This window comes from Phacochoerus africanus, chromosome 1 (assembly GCF_016906955.1).
Source record: "Phacochoerus africanus isolate WHEZ1 chromosome 1, ROS_Pafr_v1, whole genome shotgun sequence".
Taxonomy (NCBI): Eukaryota; Metazoa; Chordata; class Mammalia; order Artiodactyla; family Suidae; genus Phacochoerus; species Phacochoerus africanus.
The window spans coordinates 208,264,678-208,288,423 of NC_062544.1; the positions used below are offsets into that span (position 1 = coordinate 208,264,678).

Here is a 23,746-nt window from a genome sequence, read left to right on the forward strand (position 1 = left end):
TTCTGTATATCCATGTATATACATGTCATTTCTCTTCTCAGGCCTCTTTCTCCCCTAAAAAAAGGTATGCACTAAATGATCTCCAGGCTCCTTTCAACTCTGGCAGTGCAGAAAAATGGCCTTGGATTCAGAGACAGTGGGACTCGAATACAACATCTTTAATTTTCCAGCAATGTAAATTTATCTAGTTACTTAATCTCTAAGACAAGTGAAGTGCTTCCCACAGTAACTGGAAAATAGGATGCTCTCAAAAATGATAATTTTTATTATTATATTATTATTGCTTATTATAAATCCTTTAGGGTGACTTTATCTAAGGCACATATATATGGCAGCTCATTTTTGGTTATGGGATGACAATGTCTGCTTATATATACCATAAATCCACCTCAAATTATCAGTGGTTATGTATACTGCAGAAGATCTTCATGTGGACATAGGAACTGAAAAACTGAGTCGTGTAAGGAGTTGTTTTGCAGATGACATATTCTTGACTTACTGCTCACTCATTTGACTTGCTTTTATTTTCAACAGGAATTGACCAGATTTATGCTTTTTGTGAAGGCATGGCCTGCATCTGATCCTTAGGCACTGTTAAGAGAAAACTAGATTAAAAGAGTGAATTCTTTATATTTATGAACCTTTCTGCAAATTCATCAAGGGTTCCACTTTCACCCAGAGAAATCAGCAAAGACAGGCAATGCACATTATTTCTTACTGAGAAAATAGTAAACTTTCTCTCCTTTGGGGAGACCTGTAAAATTTTAGGAACAGTCTTAAAATATAAATCTACAGAAGACTCAGCTTTGTTAAATTATAGAGTGTTTAGCCTCAACTCTACATGGATCTTTGTGTTTCTTTATCCTATACTTGTATATTTGTTATTCCTCTTAGCAGTTCTTATTTGAAAGTTCAATGAATCGCTCTACTTGGTTTTTATCCAGGGGCAGAAACATTGAACCAAATTAGACACAAGATGGATTCCTGAGTCACTCCCTCCAAGTTGAGATGGATATTCTACAAACTCCTGAAAGATAGAATTGTCCAAAGACTTCCTATCATGAGAGGTCAAGTTCACTCCCAATTGTGTTGATAATTCATATCCTTATCTTTTCATTTTAAAACAGTTTGACATATTAAAAATAGGGGCGAAGGGATAGATATTTGGAAACAAAATTGAATATGCATTTTTCCAATGACCCAAATTTCTCCTCAGTCCTGATTGCTAGTCCTGTTTTGACAACCTTCCCTCTTTGCTCGATTAAGTCAATTAGGATGAACCTGAGATCAATGTTTATTCAAAATTATCTTCTTCAAAATATATTATCCTCCAAGATGTTACTCTTTTAAATGATTGAGAGCTTCACTCTCCCTCTAATAAATAGAATACTCTGCTGAAATGTATGTATCACAAATTTAATTCCATTGATGCAGCTGTCTGGGCCAAGTCAAGAGAGAAATAGAAACCACTTAGATTAAACTAGGGAAGCTAAATATAAAGAACTGTTACCCATGATAAAAGAATAACTGTAAGATATTAAGGAAACTCTGTAACCCTGATGCTGATGGAATGAATGCCCAAGGAACCGCAAACATGGAAGTGGTTCAGACCTCATGCAGAAGGTGTGGTTCAACCACAGGATAGCAGAGATGGCTAGGACTGGTCTGCAGGTGCAGAGCAAACAATAGGTAGCCCTCTGATTGCAAATGAGCTACAGGGGGTCAGCAGACTATGTGGTAGGAGTGCAGCAGGATACCTGGGGCCAACAGGGCAGAAGGGCTTCAGAGGGAGGCAGGCTGTGTTGGAGGTGGGAGAGGTTTGTGGATGAAACTACTGTGAGTGTGTGACCCTCTGGGCTATGGGGGATTTTGGACTCACCCAGAGAGACTAGAGAGACAACTGCAGGAGGATTATCACCAGATAGAGGCTGAAAGATCCCAGAGAAACTGCATTCTGAGCCCATGGTGGGGCAGGCTCCACCAGATATTTCCACCCTCACGTTGTTAATTTCTAGTCCTTAGAGAAAGCCTCTACTTTTTGCAGTGTCCCATCAGCATTCTCTACTGAGAAATCTTGGTGCTCACTTTAAAGGAGAAATGACTGTAAGAATCCAATTGTTAATCACCGAGTATTGAAGGATGCATATGGAGCAGAAAGACAATATGTTGTTATTTCTCAGGCAATTTTAGTGCAACTCAGCTCTAACATGTTGGAAAGTTGTCTATACTTAAGAATAAGACAATCAGGATTAAAGTACTGATGCTACTTACTAGTATTATTTAGTTATCTCTACTTGTTTGGGGCTATACATGTTGTTTTTTTGAGCTTTAGTTTTCTTGTCTGTAAAATATTCATATGACCTTCCTCAGAAGCTCTGTGGGAGAATTAAATGAGATATATGAATGACAATGCCTGGTACTGAAAATGTAAGTGTATTTCATTTAGTTTATGTCTCTTGAAATCATTATATTATTCACAAATTGCATGCAAATAGTTGCCTCTGGAGGCTAGATTGTTAACAAATATAGTTCTATCACTGGCTTTTAGGTCTAAAAGAGAGATTTTAGAGGTCACTGAATCACCTCCTTTGTCAGTTGAGGAAAATGGGTCTCAGGGAGCAAAAGTGACTTGCCTGTGTTTGTACAAAGATGGTGTGGCAGAAATAAAATTGAGACTTATAGGTACCAGCTGGCAGCTTGACGTTAAAATTAAAACCAAAGCCCATACTTCAAACTAACAAAGAAACCAGTTTTTAATTTGGTTTTAACTCTGTTTCCATGGTTGGTTAGTAAGGTAATAAGAGCAATGAATCCAGTTAAACAGGAAGGGTTTGGAAAATTTGTGTGCAGTGAGTCTATTTTCGTGTAGTAAAGAACCTTCTGTAATCTGATCAGAGTGTACCCCCTAATTTAGGAGATGCAAAGGTTTCCTGTAAAAAGAGGTCCTTTCATCATTAGTATGTCATATTCATGTTCTTTCTGGGGCAACTGCTTGGAGCCTTTTCTCAAAAGCATTTCTCCCAAATTGTTTAATACACTTTCCAGTTCCTAAATCCCCTCACTGTTTTAGTCCTAGCATCGCTTTGCTTTTCTTGGAGGAGAGAGCTCAGTACAAAATGCTGGTTGCTAAGCAGTACCTATTTTTACTCCACTTGAACAGAATAGAGGCCCACTCGATGAAATTCTATCACTGAGCCTAGCTACTAAGTAGCTTTTGTAGGTTAAGCATTTATCAGTGTTTCTCTGTGAAACTACAAACTCCATAGCTAGGCATCCAGGATGAGAGTGTAAAACTGAGGCCACAGACCAGCCCAAGGAATGTATTAATGAAATAATTGGAAAAATTCAAAACATATTAATACTTCAAAAATTTATTGAGCTCCTAATAGTTTGTGGGTCTGGGAAAAATCATCTCTTGGGAAAAATCATGGAACTAAACAGATTTAGCCCCTGATTAGAGTTTATAGATTAAATAAAAAGAGAGGTTGACAAATAAAAGCACTAAATAACATTGTGATAAGAAATAAGCATGATGCTGAGACCGAATAACAACGAGAAAGAGTGTTTGTTTAAACAGAGAACAAAGAAAAGGGCTTTCTGAGGCTGAGGTGCAGAGGCCAAGAAGGCACCAATTATGTGAAATGTATTCTAGGCAGAAGGAACAGCTTGTGCAAAGGCCCTGGGAGAGAGGGGAAAGTGTCATGGTAGGAGGTGGGATGAGAAGTGAGAGGGGGTAAGGAAGGAAAGAGTTTGCCACGAGGAAATGAGAAAAGACCAGTGCAATGAGAAAAGACCAGTGCTAGAGTATAGTAAGGAGATGAGGTTGATGTTACAGAGAGGACTTTGGATTTTTGCTACAACAAGTGAATGGAGATCATTGGGAGGATCTTCTGCAGTGAATGATTTCATCCACTTACATTTTTACAAGATTATATTCCTTTTCTGGAGGGGAAATTGTAGTAGGAGGAGAAGAATGAAGCATAAAGTCTATTTAGGAGACTAGGGCAAAAGTCCAGGAGAAGTAATGATAGATAATTGAAGAGAGCCAGTGGAGACGGCAAACAGGCAAATCTGAAATATATTTGGGAAGCAGAAGAAAAGCAACTCAGTGATAAAACTTCTGGTTTTCTACCAGAAACCTGCTCCTTTAATAATCTCCCCAAATTTAGTTTTTGTTGTTCCTTGAAATTTTTCACACCCTTCATTCAAACCCTCAGCAATCCATTGGCTCTACATTAAAAATGCATTGAGTCAACTACCTCTCATCAGCTCAACCTCTAAATCTCTAGCCAAAGCCACCACCATTTCCTAGTTAGATTATTGCAATAGCCTCATCTACTTCTGCTTTTCCTTCTGCAGACTATGTTCCACACAACACACAAAGAGATCCCATTAAAAATTAGGTTGGGTCATGTTAAGCCTCAGCTCAAAATCCACCACAGCTTCATATCTCACTCTGAACAAGAGATAAATACTTTGCAATGGTTAAAAGGCCCTACATTATCTGGCCAAACATTATATCTCTAATTTTATCTTCCAGTCCATTACAGCCCCACTAGTATCTTGGCTATTCCTCAAACATGGTTAAGTTTGCTCCTACCTCAGGGCCTTTGCATTTGCTATTCCATCTTCTTGGAATCTCTTTCTCCAGTTAGCTATGGGATTCACTGTCTTACCTTTTAAGTCTTTGTTCAAATGTCACCTTCTCAAGTAGACCTTCTCTAACTACTTTAGATAAGATTATATTATACCTACAACTTTCTACTCTTTTTTTTTTTTGCTTTATTCTTTTTCATAAGATTTATTTCATCTGACATACTATGCATTTTATAATTTATTTTACATAAATTATTAAGCCCCATTAAGTGGCAAAATTTTAAAAGTAGATTGTAATTTTTAGAACAGCTTAAATGTTCAGAAAAATTGAGAAGACAGTAAGGAGAGTTCCCATATACTTGGCACCCAGTTTCTCTTATTATCAATGTCTTACTTTAGTATGGTACATTTGTCATAATAGATGAACTGATATTGAAATATTCACTAAAGTCCATATTTTATTCAGATTTCCTTAGTTGTTCTTTAATGTCTTTTTACTAATCCAGAATCTTATTAGCTATGCTAAATTACACTGTTTTCAAGTCTCCTTAGGCTCTTCTTGGCTAAGACAGTTATTCAGACTTTCCTTGTTTTTGATGTTTTTGACAGCTTTGAAGAGTAATGTTCTGCTCTATTGCAGTATGTCCCTGTACTGGAAAATTTCTGATATTATTCTCACGATCAGACTGAGGTTATGGGTTTTGGAGAAGAAGATCATAGAGGCAAATTGCCATTTTCATCACAACATATCAAGAGTGTGTATTATCAACACAAATTATGACTGATGATGTTGACTTTGATCTCCCAGCTCACATGGAGTTTGTCAGGTTTATCTACTAGATTGTTACTTCTCTCCCCCCTCATTTTCATATTGTAATCTTTGTGCACACATGTACAGTCCACATTTGGTGAGGGAAGAGTTATGCTCCAACCCTTTGAGGGCAGAGTATCTGTGTAAATTATTTGGAATTTTTCTACATGGAAAATTTGTCTCCTCACCCACTTATTAATTTATTCAATCATTTAGCCTTATCAGCATAAATGCAGGAATATTTTATTTATGCTTCAGGTTATAATCCAATACAACATTATTTTGTTGCTCAGATTGTTCCACTTTTGGCCATTGGGGTGCTTTCTGTTGCTTCTATACCCATTTGACATATGGCATATTCCTACCAATTGTTTTTCATACTTTCTTAATGTCTGACATTATGAAATGATCCAGGATTATCCTGTATATTTACTGATCTTGTTTTAGGATCAGCCATCTTTTCCAAGGAACAGAGGTGAATCTTTGTCAGTCCAATTATTTCTAAAGACCCAGTGCTCAGAACAGTACTTGGCCCAGAGGAGTTGCTCTGTAAATATTTGATGAATGAGTGGATGAATGAATGAATGAATTAAAATCAGGATGAAGGGATAGTGCAGTTATGGTTGAATCCCCTCCCCATATCAGACCCTGATCTCATCAAAGCCAATGGAATCTGGCATTTTTGTGTAAAACATTCTATTGGAAAAACCGTAGGACCTGAATTTGCTCTATTCTCAAATGTTATTTTGTAAGGAGACGGTCATCCTGAAGAAGGTATACAAAAACATACAATTCATTTACTTAAATTACTAAGCATTGTTTCCTTCCATCAAAATTGAAATCTCCCCACCCACTTTTTTTTTGTCTTTTTTAGGGCCATACCCTTGGCATATGGAAGTTCCCAGACTAGGGGTCAAATCAGAGCTGTAGCTGCCAGCCTACTCCAGAGTCACAGCAATGTGGGATCCGAGCCGCGTCTACGACCTGCACCACAGCTCATGGCATTGCCGGATCCTTAACCCACTGAACAAGGCCAGGGATCGAACCAGCAACCTCATGGTTCCTAGTCAGATTCGTTTCCACTGTGTCCACAATAGGACCTCCTGAAATCTCTCCCCTTAATACAGCCAGCTTCTATGCCCTAATTAGAAAACTTGCTTTATTCTTCATCAGTGGTCTTGTCTCTCTTACAGTCTCTCACTAGGCTGTGAACGGCTTCACAATAGGGACCCTGCCCTATTCTGTGCAGTGCCCATAGCACCAAGGCAGCTGACACACAGAAAACTTTCAGCAAGTGATACAAAGAGAGAATATGAGAATAAGATGAGTTGTCATTGTTGGAGGCAATAATAGCTCAAATTACAAAGCAAGCATAATCAAAGATCTATGTCTTTTTAGCTATAGCACAATTGTCTGCAAAAGGGTACAATTCAATTTTGAACACTTAGGAGATGGGGAAATTTATGTTATTTTTATTTTACGTTTTTCTTTTTTAGGGCCATACTCACAGCATGTGGAAATTTCCAGGCTAGGGGTCGAAACAGAGCTGTAGCCGTGGGCCTATGCCACAGCCGCAGCAATGCGGGATCAGAGCCCTGTCTGTGACCTACACCACAGGTCACAGCAACACCAGATCCTTAACCCACTGAGCGAGGCCAGGAATTGAACCTCACCCTCATGAGCACTAGTCAGGTTTGTTACAGCTGAGCTACAACGGGAGTTCCCAGGAGACAGAAAATTTAAATGCATGTTTCCATTCTTCAACTAGGCTAAATAACTGTCTTTTCCTCCCGTCTATCTGTTTCTCATAAATTCTAGTAAGCAAGAGTTTTTTTCTGCATGCGTAGGATAGCCCTCAGATATGGTAAAACTTCCCCATTTTAAAGACAGAGAAATTGCGGCCTCCAAAAATAGAGAAATTGTTTTTTTTCCATGGTCACAGATGTCTAAATCTGTCTCCAAACCACTATGCCAACCTTATTACTGCTCTCCCAGGAGGTCTCCACCAATATTCATGTCCTCGAATGTAAGTGGACAGTTCAGTTACTAATGACACTGAGAAACACATGTGTGCTGAATAAAACAATTAATAGTAGAACTGAACTAATTCAAAGGTCTAATATTTTTAAGCTTTTAATATTCTTTTTAATTAATGTATTTTTTCTTAAAGATTAGTTGATTTACAATTTACATTGCAAATTTCTGCTGTATAGCAATGTGACCCCATCATACACATACGTATACTTTCTTTTTCTAGTCGTCTGTAAAGTGGGAGAGAGAGTGCACATTTAAAATCCACAAAAGATGAAGTTATTGCTTCCAAATACAAAACAGCTGAAGTTTGATCGGATCAGAAAAGGGGAAGGAAAGCAACATATATCTAGTACTTACCATGTACAGGTTGCCTGTACAGGTTATGTGGTTTGATATTTCAAACAAGGTAAGTACTGTTAACACGTGATAAATAAATATCTCCAGTCACATAGCTATTAATACAGCTGAAATTCACACGTGGGTTCTGTGATTTCTATGTCTGGATACACCCTTTTTCTGTATCATAATACCTCAGACTCCAGGACTTGAACTATTCTGACCATAGACTTAAACCAAGTCTTATTGTGCCTATGTTACACATCAAATCAAGATTGTATTGATTTACTTGATTATTTTTAGTGTTCACCATTCAGTCTAATTTAATTCAAATAGTATTTACTAAGTGTCTTCTGTGTTTGGGGCACAGTATACCAAGTACAGGGCAAATAAAAAGATGGATTCACCTGATCCTAAATGGGAAACACATGTTCACACTTGACTTGAAGGAAATGTATGGAAACTTCTTAAACAGATGGACAAAGTGCTAAATAAAGTGTTGCACATGTGTGTTTGTGTGTACACATACATATATAGAAAGAGCACTGCCTGGTGTGTGGGGGATATGAGTGTGTGCACTCATGGATATATATGCATATGAAAAATCAGTGCCATAAATTTATCCTTGCCCTATATACATATTGTATATATGCAAATTGAGGTATATGAATGCTACTCTTTAGTTTTAGTAGGTTCCTTATTTTCCCCCAGGATCTTAAGTCTTTAATCATGGTTTAAGATGTTTGCTAGCTTATAGATAACCTAGACAAAATTTACACTTGCATTTTATGTACTTTTTTTCATAGTGATGATTGTAGTGATGATTGGGGCTCAAGATTTTGGAAACACAGTAAACGTAGGAAGGATAACATAAAAGAAAAAATAGGAAAAATAAAAAGTCCGACTGGCAGAAAATTTTAAGAAAAGAAACTTCTTCACAAGGACTTGGGATTTTCTAATAAGTTCATTTTTTATTTCAGACTTGGCACATTGTATAAGCATGCCTTATTTGTCAAATTCCAAATTTATAACTCTCCTTTTCTATTCTCTGGTCTCAAATTAATTTTCTGTCATACCTCGAAGAAATTCAGAAAAAAAGACGCTCTTATGCTGCTCCATTTGTCCTGACATACATAAACGGTGAGTTTATAATAGTCATTTTATCCAGCTAATCTCTTCAGAACATTTGTTCTTTAGTCATTGTGAAATTCACATATAAGAGCAGGTCACTTGCAGGCTGACCTTTAGAACTCTCGGTAATGGGCTGCACGTTTTGCCTATAGATGGTCTCTCCCCCACTGTCCTTTGTAAGAGATGATCCTAAGTCAGAAGTCAGGAGCTTGAGTCTAGACAATTGGGCACATCCCCTTTTTCTCTCTCCTTTGAAACTTTAACTATATGAATGCTAAGTCTTCTACTAGCAGAAAATAAAGCGTAATATTTAAAACCCATTAATAAGCAGAACTAACCCTAAAGCCAGGAGAGGGAATAAGAGAGGCAAGAAGAGACCTTTGATTTTTTTTTTTTTTTTATGGTGATTGATTCAGGAAGAACTGATCTAGGATACAGAGTGAGAGTGTAGAATGTTAAGTTTTAACAGAATGGTTTAAAACCAAGGCATATATGTGAAAGAGACAATTTGCCAGATGGAACTAATTGGAAGGAATTTCTTTTAATTTCTCTGAACTCCTTTGCACTCTGTAACAGTCTATAGCTCTCATCTCATCTTCCTTCTGTGATATCTATTTGTATACTTTTACCTCCTCTGAGATCCCAAAGTTTTGTTGAGGGCAAAGTGTGGGTCTGACTCATAACACCCTCCGCCATAATGCCATGCACAGTCCTTTGTACATAGTAGCTGTGTGCAAAACAGTGATTGGCTGCAGGCATGAGAAAGGATGCCAGGACAATATTAAGGGCGTTTGGATTATAGCACGTGATTTCTGTATCCCTGCATTGTGTTGTCAGTCAGTTCCAGAGAATCACTTTTGCTCCTGATACCTTAGAGTAAGACATGTTGATGGGATGAGAAAGACAGCCACATGATTGAATGTTGCCTGATATATCAGCCTTCTTAGGTGACAGGACGTCGTCTTGTTCTATCAGCAGGGCTGACTTGAAGAAACCAAATCATGTGGCATTTGAGTTTATGTCAGGCAGCTGTCGTGGAAGATGCCTGGGAAAGATGCTGGTGATCTCCCTCTTGAGATGCCAACTTCATTTTAATTAGTTTGCAGACTGTGCGATTTCACCCACTCATTTTACACTGGGGTTCTTTTCAGAGCCTCAGCTTTGAGTTTTGGGTTTTCAAAGGTAAAGAACTCCAAAGAGTGATGATTATTTAATATGAATGTAGTATGAAAAGTGTGGATGGAGTAGTCCATATGACATAATAATGATTATAGTAAATTTAATAAAATTGTCTTCTGTGTCTTTCTCATGGGGACGTCAATTGTCTCATTAAACTGCAATGCAGTGCTAGGTGGAGCCTCAGAGCTAAACACTGAATCCTAGTGATGAAGAGACTGACAAGCCCTGTGTTCCATGGACACAGGGAAATAATAAAGCCAGGAATGCAAGGCTGTGTAGGGGCTTGTGACCAAACAAGACTACAACAAAGGAGCATCATAAAGAGAACCTGGTGTGGCCGACCTGGATTCAGGTCCCTTTGCTGACACTTGCTGCATATTTATACTCATATGAAGTGAGCCTCATTCAAAATGAGAATAACAATTCCTGATGCTTAGCTTTCCTACATAATTATTTTGAGGATCGAGTTATAGAAGATAATGCCTTATAAACTATATAACATGCATAAACATAAAGAATTAAAAGTATTACAACAATTCAAGGGAAGGACTTTTCCCTAGTCATCGTCCTTTTTTTTTTTTTTTTTTTGGCCACATAAGTGGCGTGTGGAAATTCCCAGGCCAGGGATCGAACCCATGCCACAGCAGCAGTCTGTTCCTCTTCTTAAATAGTAACATAGGAGCTTACTCTCTAGGCAGTCTCTCTTTGGTACCTTTGACTTCTCACAATAAATCAGGAAAGCATTTTAAAAATATACATCTCCTGCTACAATGTTGATGGAGCAAGAAGTGTTTATTGAATGCTTGTGTTAATCAATAAATGTATGCAAGTACCTATCACACTTAAGGAATTATGTTAGACTTTGGGGAGAATAAGCATTAGTATCAACTATGGTTTGCTTACGGTACCTGTGATTCCTAGGGAATGGGAGACAAATTAGAAATTCATTAGAAGTCAAGCAAGTGGGGCAAGAATTTCAATTTTTTTTGTACACACATAATGCATTATCCCATTTAATCCTTGTAGTAATTTACTTTTTGGGATAGAGATATTCTAAGTCCTCATTTTTCGTGTGTAAATACTGAGGCTTTTTAACTTATTAAAGAATACACCACCCATCAATCAGAAAGTTGGAAATTCAACCCAAGTCGGGGCCTGGACAAATAATAAGAAATCTTGGTCAAGTATGGTGAGGCCTTAACTGATAGAAGTGTCCTCTTCTCTCTGATTTTCTGTGGTTGCACCTTTAGGCAGTCACACTTTCGGGGAAATTACATTGCTCTGTCTCTCTTCAGGAGTCTGCTTCAAAAGGAACTCATCATTCAAATGTTAATTGTTTCATGTATGGTGGTTTTATATGATTTTATTTATCTTCATAAAATACTTGATTATCACAAAGGGAATGAAGGCTCTTACCTTATTTTTACAAGTAGAAAAATTGTGGCATGATAACGTCTCAGAAATACGTGACATGTTAATGAATATCTGAGATTTTTGCATAGCTGCAATCCTGTATCCATCAAGGTACAACTACTATTTCCCCCTGACCCCTAGCCCCTGGTAACTACCATTCTACTTTCTCTCTATGAATTTGACTACCTAAGTACCTTGTGTAAGTGGAATTAGAGTAGTTGGTCTTTTGTGACTAGCTTATTTTGCTTAGAATAATATACTGAAGTTGCATCTACATTGTAGCATGTATCAGAATGTTCTTAATGTTTAAGGCTGAATAATATTAATTATATGTACATACTACATTTTGTTTATCTATTCATCAGTCAATAAATACTTGAATTGCTTCCTCCTTTCATTTTTGTGAATAAGGATCCTATGAACATGGGTATACAAATATCTGTACAAGAGCCTGCTTTCAATTCTTTTGGGTATATATCCAAAAATGGAGTTGTTGGATCATATGGCAATTTTATTTTTAATTTTTTGAGGAATCATACCATTTTCTATAAAAGCTGCACCATTTTATATTCTACCAATGCACAGATATTCCAAATTCTCTATATCCTTGCCAAAACGTGTTATTTTCTGGGATTTTGGGGGGCTTTTTTTTTTTATAGTAGCCATCCTAACATATAAAGTGGTATCTCACAGTGGGTTTGATTGACATTTCTCTGATGATTAATAATGATGAACATCTTTTCATGAGTTTATCGACCATTTGCACATCTTTGGACAAAGGTCTACTCAAGTTATCTGCATATTTCTTATTGGGCTTTATTTTTGTTTTTGAGTCACATGAGTTCTTTACATATTCTGGATATTAAGCTCAGGTTACCATTCAGTTTTGCAATGAATACCTATGGGAATATATTTATCTCTTTGCTTGAATTATTTCTTTGGGTAAATTTTCAGGGTTAAAATTTTATCTGAAGAATATAACATTTTTAAGATCTGGACTTTATTTGCCAAATTACTTCTTCCAAGAATTGTGCTTATTAAGCTTAGAATCATGGAAATGTAGTGGTGTATCAAGAGTGCCAAAATTTCACTAGCAAAATTAGTTTTAAGTTTTTTCAATAATAAGTGTAAAAATAGTCCTAAATGTCTACATTTGCATTTTTTGATTGCTAGTAAAGTTGCTTCCAGTTCCATATTTCACCTTCTTGTATTTATGAAGAGTTTGATCACATATTTGCCTACTTAACTATTGGAATTTGGAGATTTGTCTCATGACTTTTCACATATCCTGCAGTATTGTCCATATACATATTTTTTTTTATTTTAGTCCTACTTTAGTTTTCATTGTAAAAATGTTTTGTGTGTGTATGCCTAGTAGTTAACTAAATCTTTCTGAGCTTTGAAATGTGACACTAGAGTCTACTTCTTGTTATATTTTTGATTGTATATTTTCTATGATTCTTTCTTTAAAGCAAGGTCAACCTGTACAAATTTTTTCAAGGTACCTCACAATTGACATGCTGGAGCTGTGGAATTTACACAATCTGCTGCTCTCCTGAGTGGTGACCAAAATGTCAGCCTATGCTATTATGTGGCCAGCTGAACATATTTGTGGAAGGAAATGCATCTTTTGGAAACATAGTACCAATAAATAAAACGGCCTTCAGGGGCAATGAAAGTGTCTTGGTGTCAGCAGCAGCAATCAAAGCCATATTGGAAGCACTGTGGCCAAGAGAAGAAAAGTGAAGAGTCCTGGTTTAAGGGGGGAAAGGCTCAGAAATGCCATCGTCCCATGAATTTTACGGGAACAATAAAATTAAGGTCTCTGACCACAGAGGGTCTTTATAAGTATCCAGGATAAGTAGTGATATTAAATCTTGAGACCTTGGCCAAATTCTGACTTGGGTCATTGCATTTGGTCAATTTTAAATTCCCTCTGCAGTTCCTAATGCAATGCCCTTCTGTGCTTCCTGATGCCAACCTACCACACTCTGCGGCTCTGTATTGATACGTAACTGGTACCCTCTACCCTGGAGAAGACCTTGAAGCCACCAGAGGAAAAGTTATTATTTGTGTCATTCCTGTCATTCACTTGTGAAGATTTTCACTTGCAAACACTTAGCCTATAAAAACAGCCTAAGTGGGGGTCTTCAAATGTAGCTTATTTGGCATGAATATTCTCCCATGGGCACTATCAACCCCGTTTACTTAGATGGGCGGGGTCAGTCAAAAAGGTCATTAGACTTTAGATCTGAATTCCAGTCTAAGTCCTCTAACTCTTTTTACATGAGTGACCTTAGGCAACTCACTCCCTTATTCATTGACTTCCCCATGATTGCAGAAAACATTACCTTCACATGGCCAGACCTGCCATGACTAGTCCCCAACTAGCCTTTCCTCACATATCTCTACACCCAGGAACAGAGATCATAGCCAAGAAAACGCAACCATTTCTTTTCTCCTTTTTCTCCTTACTGTACTTGTTCATGCCACTGTGCCTATGTCCCTGCTGTTTCTCTCACCTAAAGTCTCCTACCTCCCCCTCTTCTTGACATCTCTTATCCATCTTTCGAGATGAATCTCAAATACCATCTCCATAAAACCTCGCCTGATTTCTCAGCTGGAAGTTATCTTGTATTCCATGGTATGAATGTGAGAGTGTCTAGTTGTCAGAGCTTTCATACTAGAAATTTATCTTTCTAAGTTTACTGTGGAACACACTACCGGATTTCACATTTACTAATTGTCTAAAATCTCTGAACTGTTTTAATCTTTATTTTCATGTGCTAATCTTTCTGCCCAACAAAGCAGATCTCAAATAAGCAAAGAATATTATAGCTCATTTGAGGTTAATAAGCATACACAACCACAATCAAATAATCTGTTAATTGTTCTTCCTTCCTATGGACTTTATGTGATATTTAGTCACTAGAAATGGGTCCATCTTACCAAGTGTATTTTAAATTTAATTGCATATTGGGATAAAATTTGTGGAGTCATTCTCTCAGATCAATACAATTCAAATAGATAGTTTTTTTATGAGGTTTCTTTCAAAGTCAAATTAAGTGGCTATTCATGAATTGTTCCAAATTTACACTTGAACTAATGTATAATCTTAGAAATGTATCCTTGGGAGATTACTGAGGGATCAGCACACCTAGTTTTTGTCTGTAACAAATTTCAGTTTTTCAGAATCACTTCTGGAGTAAGGTGATTCATCTTATACATTGCCTACAACCCAGGTTAGCATAAGACCTGGGTATCTCTCTAATTATTCAATACAAAACCATTCAAAAAGTAATAAAATAAAAAGCCACAGGTTAGTTACATGCTTAGTTGCAAGGACTAATGATAACTGTTTTAGTATAATATTGCCAAGCACATGTCCATCTTAAAGGAAAGGAACCAGAAGCTCAGAAAGCATAAGTGGCTGTGTCTAGATCACTCAGAAAACGAGAAGCCAAAGCCAGACTGGGGCACAGGCCACCCAGCATCAGTCAAGTGGCCCATTCAATCTCTTTACTCTTTGACATCTTCACTCCTCCTTATCTTTTTCAGATTTCTTCTGTATCCAGGCTACCTCTGTGACTACTTCAGATTTTACAGGTTGTTATAGAAAGACAACAAACCAGCATGTTAATGATTGATCATTTTCAAAATTAGATGCAAAAGTCTTACTGTGACTCCTCTTTTTGCTGCTTGGGATTCAGAAGCTGCCAGATTTGACCAGGTCCAAAAATGCCTCCAGTGCTAATGCTTACTGGAGATAACCTCTGACCTGAGGGGATGAACATGCTCCCCAAAGAGAATCTCTCATTTACAGACTAAATCATTCTCCAGGCAGGTTATAACTCAGTAGCCCCTGAATTCGCATGAATAGTGTGTGCATGAATTAAAAACTACGGGGGGGGTGTTTTATCCCAACAGAGATGAAGATATTGACACCATATTAAGTCAAACTCCGTTGCCTACAGTAATGTGATCTTCTTGGTTGTGCTTACTTTGTGAAAATTGACCATGCTATACACATGTGATTAGTGAGATTTTATGTATTCATGTTATGCTTCCATGAAATATCTGCTGTTAAATACTAACAACACTAACAAAATAACACTGTCCTAGCCTGGCATTTAGAGCAGAGCAGCCAGTGAGAAAAAAACTACAAGTTCTGGAGTTCCCGTCGTGGCGCAGTGGTTAACGAATCCGACTAGGAACCATGAGGTTGCGGGTTCCGTCCCTGCCCTTGCTCAGTGGGTTAACGATCCGGCGTTGCCGTGAGCTGTGGTGTAGGTTGCAGACGCGGCTCGGATCCTGCGTTGCTGTGGCTCTGGCGTAGGCCGGTGGCCACAGCTCCAATTAGACCCCTAGCCTGGGAACCTCCATATGCCGTGGGAGCGGCCCAAGAAATAGCAACAACAACAACAACAACAAGAAAAAAGACAAAAGACAAAAGACAAAAAAAAACAAAACAAAACTACAAGTTCTAAAGTCAAACTTTAAAACCCAGCTTTATATTGCCCTAGCTCTGTGATATTGGGCAGGTCCTTAGCTCCCTGAACCTCGGAATTTTTCATCCTTCTTAAATAAGAAAGATAAATACCTACGTCATGGAGATGCTGTGATGATAATATGGTATAATATTTGTGAGAGCACCTGGCCCTCAGCAGGCATCAGTAACTCATTCCTCTGCCCAAACATTGTTTATGTCAGCAGTGTTCTGGGATGTAAAGGCTGATAACTCACAGTCCTTGCTCTCTAATGAATGATTTTAATAGTACTTTACCCTTTTTTTTTCTTTTTGTCTTTTTGGGCCGCACCCATGGCATATGGAGGTTCCCAGGCTAGGGGTCAAATTGGAGCTGTAGCTTCCAGCCTCCACCACAGAAACAGCAATGCTGACTCCTTTAACCCATTCAGGGAGGCCAGGGATCAAACCTGCGTCCTCATGGATGCTGCTCAGATTCTTTCCATTGAGCCAAAACTGGGAACTCCATACTTACCCCATTTTTATTACAGTGTCTGATTAAAGTACATTTTCTTCCAGCCTTTTCTCCCTCGACCTCTCATATATTCTCCACCTAGTCCGGAGAGTCAGACTCACCCCCTTTCCCTCCTCTCATGACCATGTGAAACACCTTCCCCTGGGCGCCCATGAATTATGCATTCTTTCCAAGGGCACTTAGCACATCATGTTGCAAATAACTGTTGAATGGATGAATGAATGAGTGCCTTTTCTTTGTCCTGTGGTGTCTCAATCCTTCCCTCTTTGTTTCTGTAAGGTTTAACTTTAACCTCTCCTTCCGGCCCCTTTTGTGACACCCTATTCTTGTCCTTGTCCCCTCCACACAGGAGCAGTTTTCCTTACTCAGTACCCTGAGAGTACTATATTTGAACTTTTCTGTGGATCTCAATGTAGCATGAGAAACTATGGCCTTGGGGATCTGTTAAACCTGGGGTTTGCTATTGCGTTCAGTCTTAACTAAGTGTGGTATTGCCATGAATTGTGGTGTAGGCCGCAGACATGGCTCGGAACCCACATTGCCATGGCTGTGGCATAGGCCAGTAGCTTCAGCTTGGATTCGACCCCCAGCCTAAGACCTTCCATATGCCATGTGTATGGCCCTAAAAAAAAATCGTAACTAGATGTGTGTCCTTAGGTAAGTAAGTATCTCCTATTATCTCATCACTAAAAATAGGAAATACTATGTCTACAGTTGAAGACTATTGTGGAGTTTAGAAATAATGCATGTTTGAAGGTCATATAACATGAAAGTTGTTCATGGGAGAGGAGATATTATTTCAACCTGATATTGGATAATCTATGTAGACATGTCTTTTTTCTATAATGAAAGGTTCACATTGACACTGTTTCAACACCACTCATGGTGCTCATACAGAGCAAATGTTCAACACATGTTTGAATAAAAGAGAAAACAAATTTCCCAATGCTGGTGGCAGAGGAAGAATCCCGTACACAATCTCTGAATCCCAGAGGCCTATTTGAAAGTCCCTCTCTAGAGGTGAATAATATAACAAGTGCTTGCATGTTAGGGGATCATTCAAGCTTCCTGTTGCTATGCAGAAAAAAAAAATCTGAAAGCAGAGCCCTCTCATATTTCTGTATGAAGGAACAAGCAAACTTTAGCATGTTTTAGCTGGCACTGACTGGTTGTTCTTCACCAGATGGTGACCAATTTAGATTGAGTCTGCCCTAAGAAATATTGCAGGGGTTTGGCTTAAAGAATAATGCAGGTGATAATATCTATGTGAAGATCATGCCTTCCATTTAGATTAGATTTTGGAGGCTGGGAGCTGGTAAGTGTGTTGTTAACTACTTACAAGGCTAAGTTAGAACCATAAAGGTAAGTTTCACCTTTTTGCTTGTCTTTAAATTTCCTGCTGTTGTGAAGTGTCAACATTGCATAATAACCATCCTCCAAGACTTTATTAAAATCCTGACCTTTGCTTCAAAGCTTCTGTTTGGAAGAGAAAAAGCAAGGAGAGAAAATTAGGTCTTTTCTAACAGTATCCAGGAGCTTTAGGCCATAGAACAAGAAGATTCAGGCTGTCTTTTGGAAAACATGTCTTTGCCCGTCACCCTGTCACTCATGCAGATATGTTACCTTGGAGATGCTGGAGAAGCCTGGATGTGAAGACAAGCATTCCAAGGGTTGAGAAGCCAAGTCTTAAAGAAGCAGCTGGGAGGATGGGGTGTTTATTCTCTCACTACAGCTATCTCAATGGGGGTAAATACTGACCTCTGAGAACTGCAGAACTCTTAGCATATAACAAGACCACCCAAACCCCTGCACTAAGAGACTTGACCAAACTAGCATGGTTTATAGTTGTGTAAGGTTGTGCCCCATGATGACCCCAACTTCCATTAAAATGCCTGTCTGAGAAAGCTTAAGACTTCTGGGCAAATTTACAGTTGATTCTAACCAACATCTGATGATAGACCTCTGACTTCCCTTTCTTAAAGCCTTCATGAAGAAGGGCTTGTAACCGTTTACTATGTAGCTATTGCAACTCAGAAGTGTCCTTCTGGAGGACCTGAGAGCCACTTTGAAATGTAATCATCAGGAAGGATAGAGTCTCTGTCTCCTACTCTCTGAGGGAGGACAGAATCCTAACTATAATAACTGCCAATCAGTAGCTACAGCTGGCCTGATTGGATTTACCCTGACCAACCCCTTGTAATTTTAAACTTCTCTGACTCTACTGAGCCCCTACCCTCTCCCCTCCTCCATTCTCCCTTTGAAATGCCCAAATGCCTCTGGACAAATAAGAATGGAGCTCAGCTCTTTTACTGTTAAGTTACTGACTAAAACCTATTTTCTCTGCTTTAACTAATGTACAGCTGTGTTGACATGTGGGAGAAACCCCCACACTTGGAGTTCACCTCCACTTTCCTATGCAAAGGGAGTTCTGGATGGGATCCAGAGTTCCTGTTCACCTCTCTTCTCTCAGGGCTGCACTTTAACATCACCTGCTAGGTTGAGGATAGGAATTAAGGAAGCTCCTCACTGCACAGCCAGATTTCCTCTTCCAAAATACTTGCGTTTCAGTGGTTAGACACCTGTTTGGGCACATAAGCATAGACCTCTGACAAGAGAGACCTGAGCAGTTGGGGAATTGCCACCTTAACATGACTTTATTCAATCTGATTGTTTTCCTATACCCAGTGAACCAAACTGAGGCGACAGAGAAAATATGGGCAAAGAGGGAGAAATGACTTGGAAACACAGGGCCCTCAGGCCAGTGAGGAAAGGCATGATTGAGTCCTATAAGGGGATTGTGGACAGCGAGATAGCACCTATGCTGGTTGTGGGGAGATGGAAGCAAAGGATTTCAGAATATAAAAGTTAGGAATGTAAAAGGATATAGAAGGTGACATAATTACTTTTTTCCCTTTTTACATTTTTCCTTCTGGCTCAGTCTTGCTCTTCACCTTCCTTCCAAAAGCTTGAAGTAAAATGTCCCTGTACTGTACTTTCTTTACTCTGCTCCTAGCCAAGAAACACTATTTATTATTTTACTTTTTCTCTTCTAATTATTCAGGCCTGGCAAAAATGTAAATCAAAGTTGGGGACAAGAAATCTTTGGGTCTCAGTTTAATGATGAAAGTTTTGAACTGGATTCATAGTTCAACAAATGTTTATTAAATGAATATTATGTGCTAATACTGCCTATTTACTCAGAAATGTCCTGGAGCCTACATTCTAGTGAAACAAACATAAATAAAAAAATAAAATGTGACATAATTAAGACAGAGAATAAGAGTAGTATTTGATACAGTTGTCAGGAAAGGCTTGGATGTGAAGGCAAGAGCTGAACAGGGATGTAAATGAAGTTATAGAACAAGCCATAGGGAAGAGCATCCCAGGCACAGGGAACAGCAAGTGCAAAGACTACTGCACAGGACCATGCTGGTGTGCCTGGGCAACAGTGAGGAACACATAGTGAGAAATTTGAGGAAGTAATTCAGTATCAAGTCATGTATGACCTTGTCTAGAAATGTTTCTAGTCATGATGACAAATCATTAACTATTTAAGAGCAGAATGTGACATATTATTGCTAGTAAAAAAATAATAATAATTACATAACACTTCAATCATGCCTGTCTCTCTTCTAAGTGTTTTGCTTATCTTAACCCACTGAATTTTACAAGCCTACAGTGTAGATATTATCATTGGTATTTTACAGATGAAACTGAGGCACAAAGAAGTTGATTAACATGAGTTTGCTATATTAATTTGTTAGAGAATTTGAAGCTGAACCCAGGTAGTCTGGCTCCAAGGAGTTGACCTCAACCACTAGCCTATAATTATTCTGAATTCCATTTATGAGGATCATTGTCAAGCTTGAGGAATGACTTTAGGGGGCAAGAGTTTAAGCAGGGGGACCAGTTGGGGGAAAAATACAGACCTTGGCAATTGTGGTAAGGAGAGAAATAATGGTCAGACTTGAGGTATAGAGGAAACAGAAGATTTGCTGATGGATTGCACATGGGTTCTAAGAGAATGGGAGGGATCAAGGCTGAAATCAGCTTTTAGCCTGCACAAGTGGGTGAAAGGTAATATTTCTGACAAAGCTGGGAAGATTAGAAGAGGAGGTGGTTTGATGAGGGGTAAACATATTAAGGAGTTTGTTTTGAACATGTGATGTTTGATATGTGTATGAAAAATTTAAAAATTGACAGGAAGGAGGCAATAGGGTAGGAGAGTCTAGGGTTCCTACCGTGGATTTAAGTTTACACGTTTTTATCACATAGATGTTTGAGATGAGAATCTCTAGAGGGGAATATTAGTAAGCCAAGGATTGAGCTCTGGAACATACAAAATCTCAGAGATCACAAAGAGGTAAAGGAATGAATGAAAGACTCCAGAAAGGAGCAGCAGATAAAATTGACAGAAAAGAAGGAGTCAAACAAAAAGGAGTTGGAAGGAGAAACTAAACAACTGCGTCTGATGTTGCTAAATAGGTCAAGTAAGATGAAGATCAAGAATTGACCAATGAACTTGGCAAAGTGAAGGTCATTAGATACCTGACTACTGTGTGTTCAGGACAAAAATCTGATTGGACTGAATTCAAAGGAAAAGCAAAATTCAGAGTCCTCCTTAACAACTATCACAAAATGGTTAAAAATAATCTGAACAAAGAAGTGAAGTTTTGAAGCAGAGGGAAGAAGAGAGTAATGATGTTTTTCCATATATTCAATCAATTTCAAATATTTTTTTGAGCATCTCTAATGCACTCAACACTGTTAGGCACCAGTGAGATTGAAGTCTCTTTCATTCATTCACTTAGGCCATGATTGATCATAGAATACCCAGTATGTGAGTTTTCAAACATTTTTTAATTGTTACAATAACGTTCTGCCATTAGGCAAATTTGAAAAGGAAAAATACTCTCATAATTCTGTACATTAACATTTTCTAATTCCTTCCAAATACTGTCCATATATTTTCATAACTTTTATACAACCTTATTAATTATAAGCCTTTTCCTTTGCAGACATATTTTCATAATCTGTTAATGATGACAGTAAATACTGTATTGTATGAATATATGGCATTGTTTATCTAATCATTTTCATCTCCAGCCTTTTATGTTTCTTCAAATTACAATATTTAATATTATGATTACTTGTCTATATGCCTGTCATCCTCGTTAAGCTATGAGTAGCTTCTCAAAGTCCAAGACTACATCTGGTTCATTTCTGAATCACCAATATCTGCCTGGCACAGAGTCAGGACTTCAAGAAAGCACATGAGACTGTCTAGTGGAGTGGTTAAGGTCAAGAAACCTTTCTCAGTATTCATTTTAGAGTCCCTTCTTGTGGGCTTGTGGGCTTGTGGCCTTGTGGCCTTGGACAAGATGCAGCTCTTTGTCTCATTTATAAACTGGAGCTAATGATAGTACCTTATAGATTATTTGAAAATTAAATAACATGCAAGCGTCTGCTGCATTGTAAGCACAGGCTATATAAATGGTTGATGAATACATTATATAAGAGAATAATTAAATGCCCTGGAATATATTTAATGATGTATATAATAAAATAATTGTTTTATTTCTGATTCATACCATAAACTTTTAAATTTTTGGATTCTTTCCTTTTTGGTTTAGTAACAATCTTGAGAGCATGTACTGTGTGCCAGGTATTCAGAGACAGCTAATTTCTCAGGATCAATTTCTGTAAGTGATAGCAATAAAGGGAATAACATGAACATTGCTATGGCTTCAATTATACTGTTATTTTACCTTGGGAAGTTGAACCTTCTGAGGGCAGGGTAGCATCAGAGTTTTGCACTGCTGTCCATCTTTAGCTGGTGCCCAGAGAATGGCACCTCCTAGTTCCATTGTTAGTACACAAAGACCCTTCCTTCTTTCATGTCTTTTTTTCTCCTTCTCTATGACTGATTTTTTTTTTGGGGGGGGGGTGAAATCTTCCATTTCTTGAATAAATAGATTCCATTAGATAATTAAGAGTGGAAGAAAAATCATGGAGATGGTAGTGAGCAAAGCATATGTGAAGAGAGGAGTCAAGTGGGTAGGTGGCCTTTGTTATTGAATCTCAAAAATGGGACAGGTGATGAAGGGTCTTGCCACCCTGGGAGAAATTGTGATGGACTACCAACAGAAGGATCTTGAACAAAGGCCTTGAGAGTCATTACATAGAGCCTCAGGATGACCATAGATAATACTATCTAGAGCGGGAGAGGATGTCTCAGGGCTCTTGCAGAAATCTGGAGAAACAGAAGTGAATGAAAAGAGGTAATTGTTTTTGAGATTGTTTGCTTCTATAGTGATTATTTCATTCATTCACTCACTCAGTGAATACTGAATGCCTACTTTGTGCCAGGCACTGTGCTAGGCACACTGGGTATACACCAGTGGAAAATATAGATTCGGTCTTGCCGTCATGAACAGATGTTTGATCCCACGCCTGTCTCGTGGTGGAGCGGGAGCTCCAGACCACCTAGATCCTGTCTGTTTCTTCCTGTCGCACTCTGGTCTTGGCACACGGTGGCGGCGCAAATCCTGCGGCTGGACTGATTCACTCACAGCCTTGGTGCAGCTAGAGAGCTAAAATACACAGAGCCAGGAAGAAAAGGCAGGGTGGCAGCGATCTCAACTGGAGACCAGGATCTTGCAATGAGCTGTGCGCAAATGTGCTGCTCCGTGTATAGCGGGGCGGGGCAGCGAGGGACGCATCGCCCCAGAGCCCGTGGCATCGTGCCAAACTGCTTGACCCACGCTCTTGCTCCCCGCGCGGTCCAGTGGGCTCAGTCGGTGGCCGATGCCGAAGGGCCTAGCTCAGCCTGGGGTCTGCGGGCAGCCGGCCTGGCGCGGCTCCTCCTCGCCGCGGGCGGGGCTGCCCTCGGTGCCGCCCCGCGGCCTCTGAGCTGGGAAGCCCTGAGCGCTGGTGGCTGGCGAGCGGAGGCGGCGGGTGGAGCCCGAGCAGCGCGGCGGCGGCCAATCGCGCCGCGCCGGGGGAGGAGCCCCAAAGGGGGAAAAAAGAAAGTGCGGCGGAAAGTAAGAGGCTCATTGCGGGAAGACTGGCCAGATCGGGGTACCCCGGGCTCTGCTTTGATCAGGCGCACGGAAAGAGGCGGTGCTGGGTGATCCTGCACGCACAACCGCTGCTTTCGCCACGCTTGCTCCGCTTATCAAGTAAGGTAAGCCTTTGGCAGCGACGAAGACTTGGGGGACAGAATTTCTGGGTGGGAAGAGTCTTA

The 23,746-nt window shown here is 39.1% G+C and overlaps 1 protein-coding gene across 3 annotated transcripts in view; it reads left to right on the forward strand.

Annotated features, from left to right (window-relative positions):
- Positions 1 to 23,543: 23,543 nt before the first annotated feature.
- IL1RAP (interleukin 1 receptor accessory protein) overlaps positions 23,544 to 23,746 on the forward strand; it is a 136,212-nt gene continuing 136,009 nt past the window's right edge. For all 3 annotated transcript variants that reach the window (XM_047788801.1, XM_047788791.1, XM_047788783.1), the window contains exon 1: positions 23,544 to 23,686. The gene's annotated coding sequence lies outside the window, so the exon portion shown is untranslated. The remainder of the gene's footprint in view (positions 23,687 to 23,746) is intronic.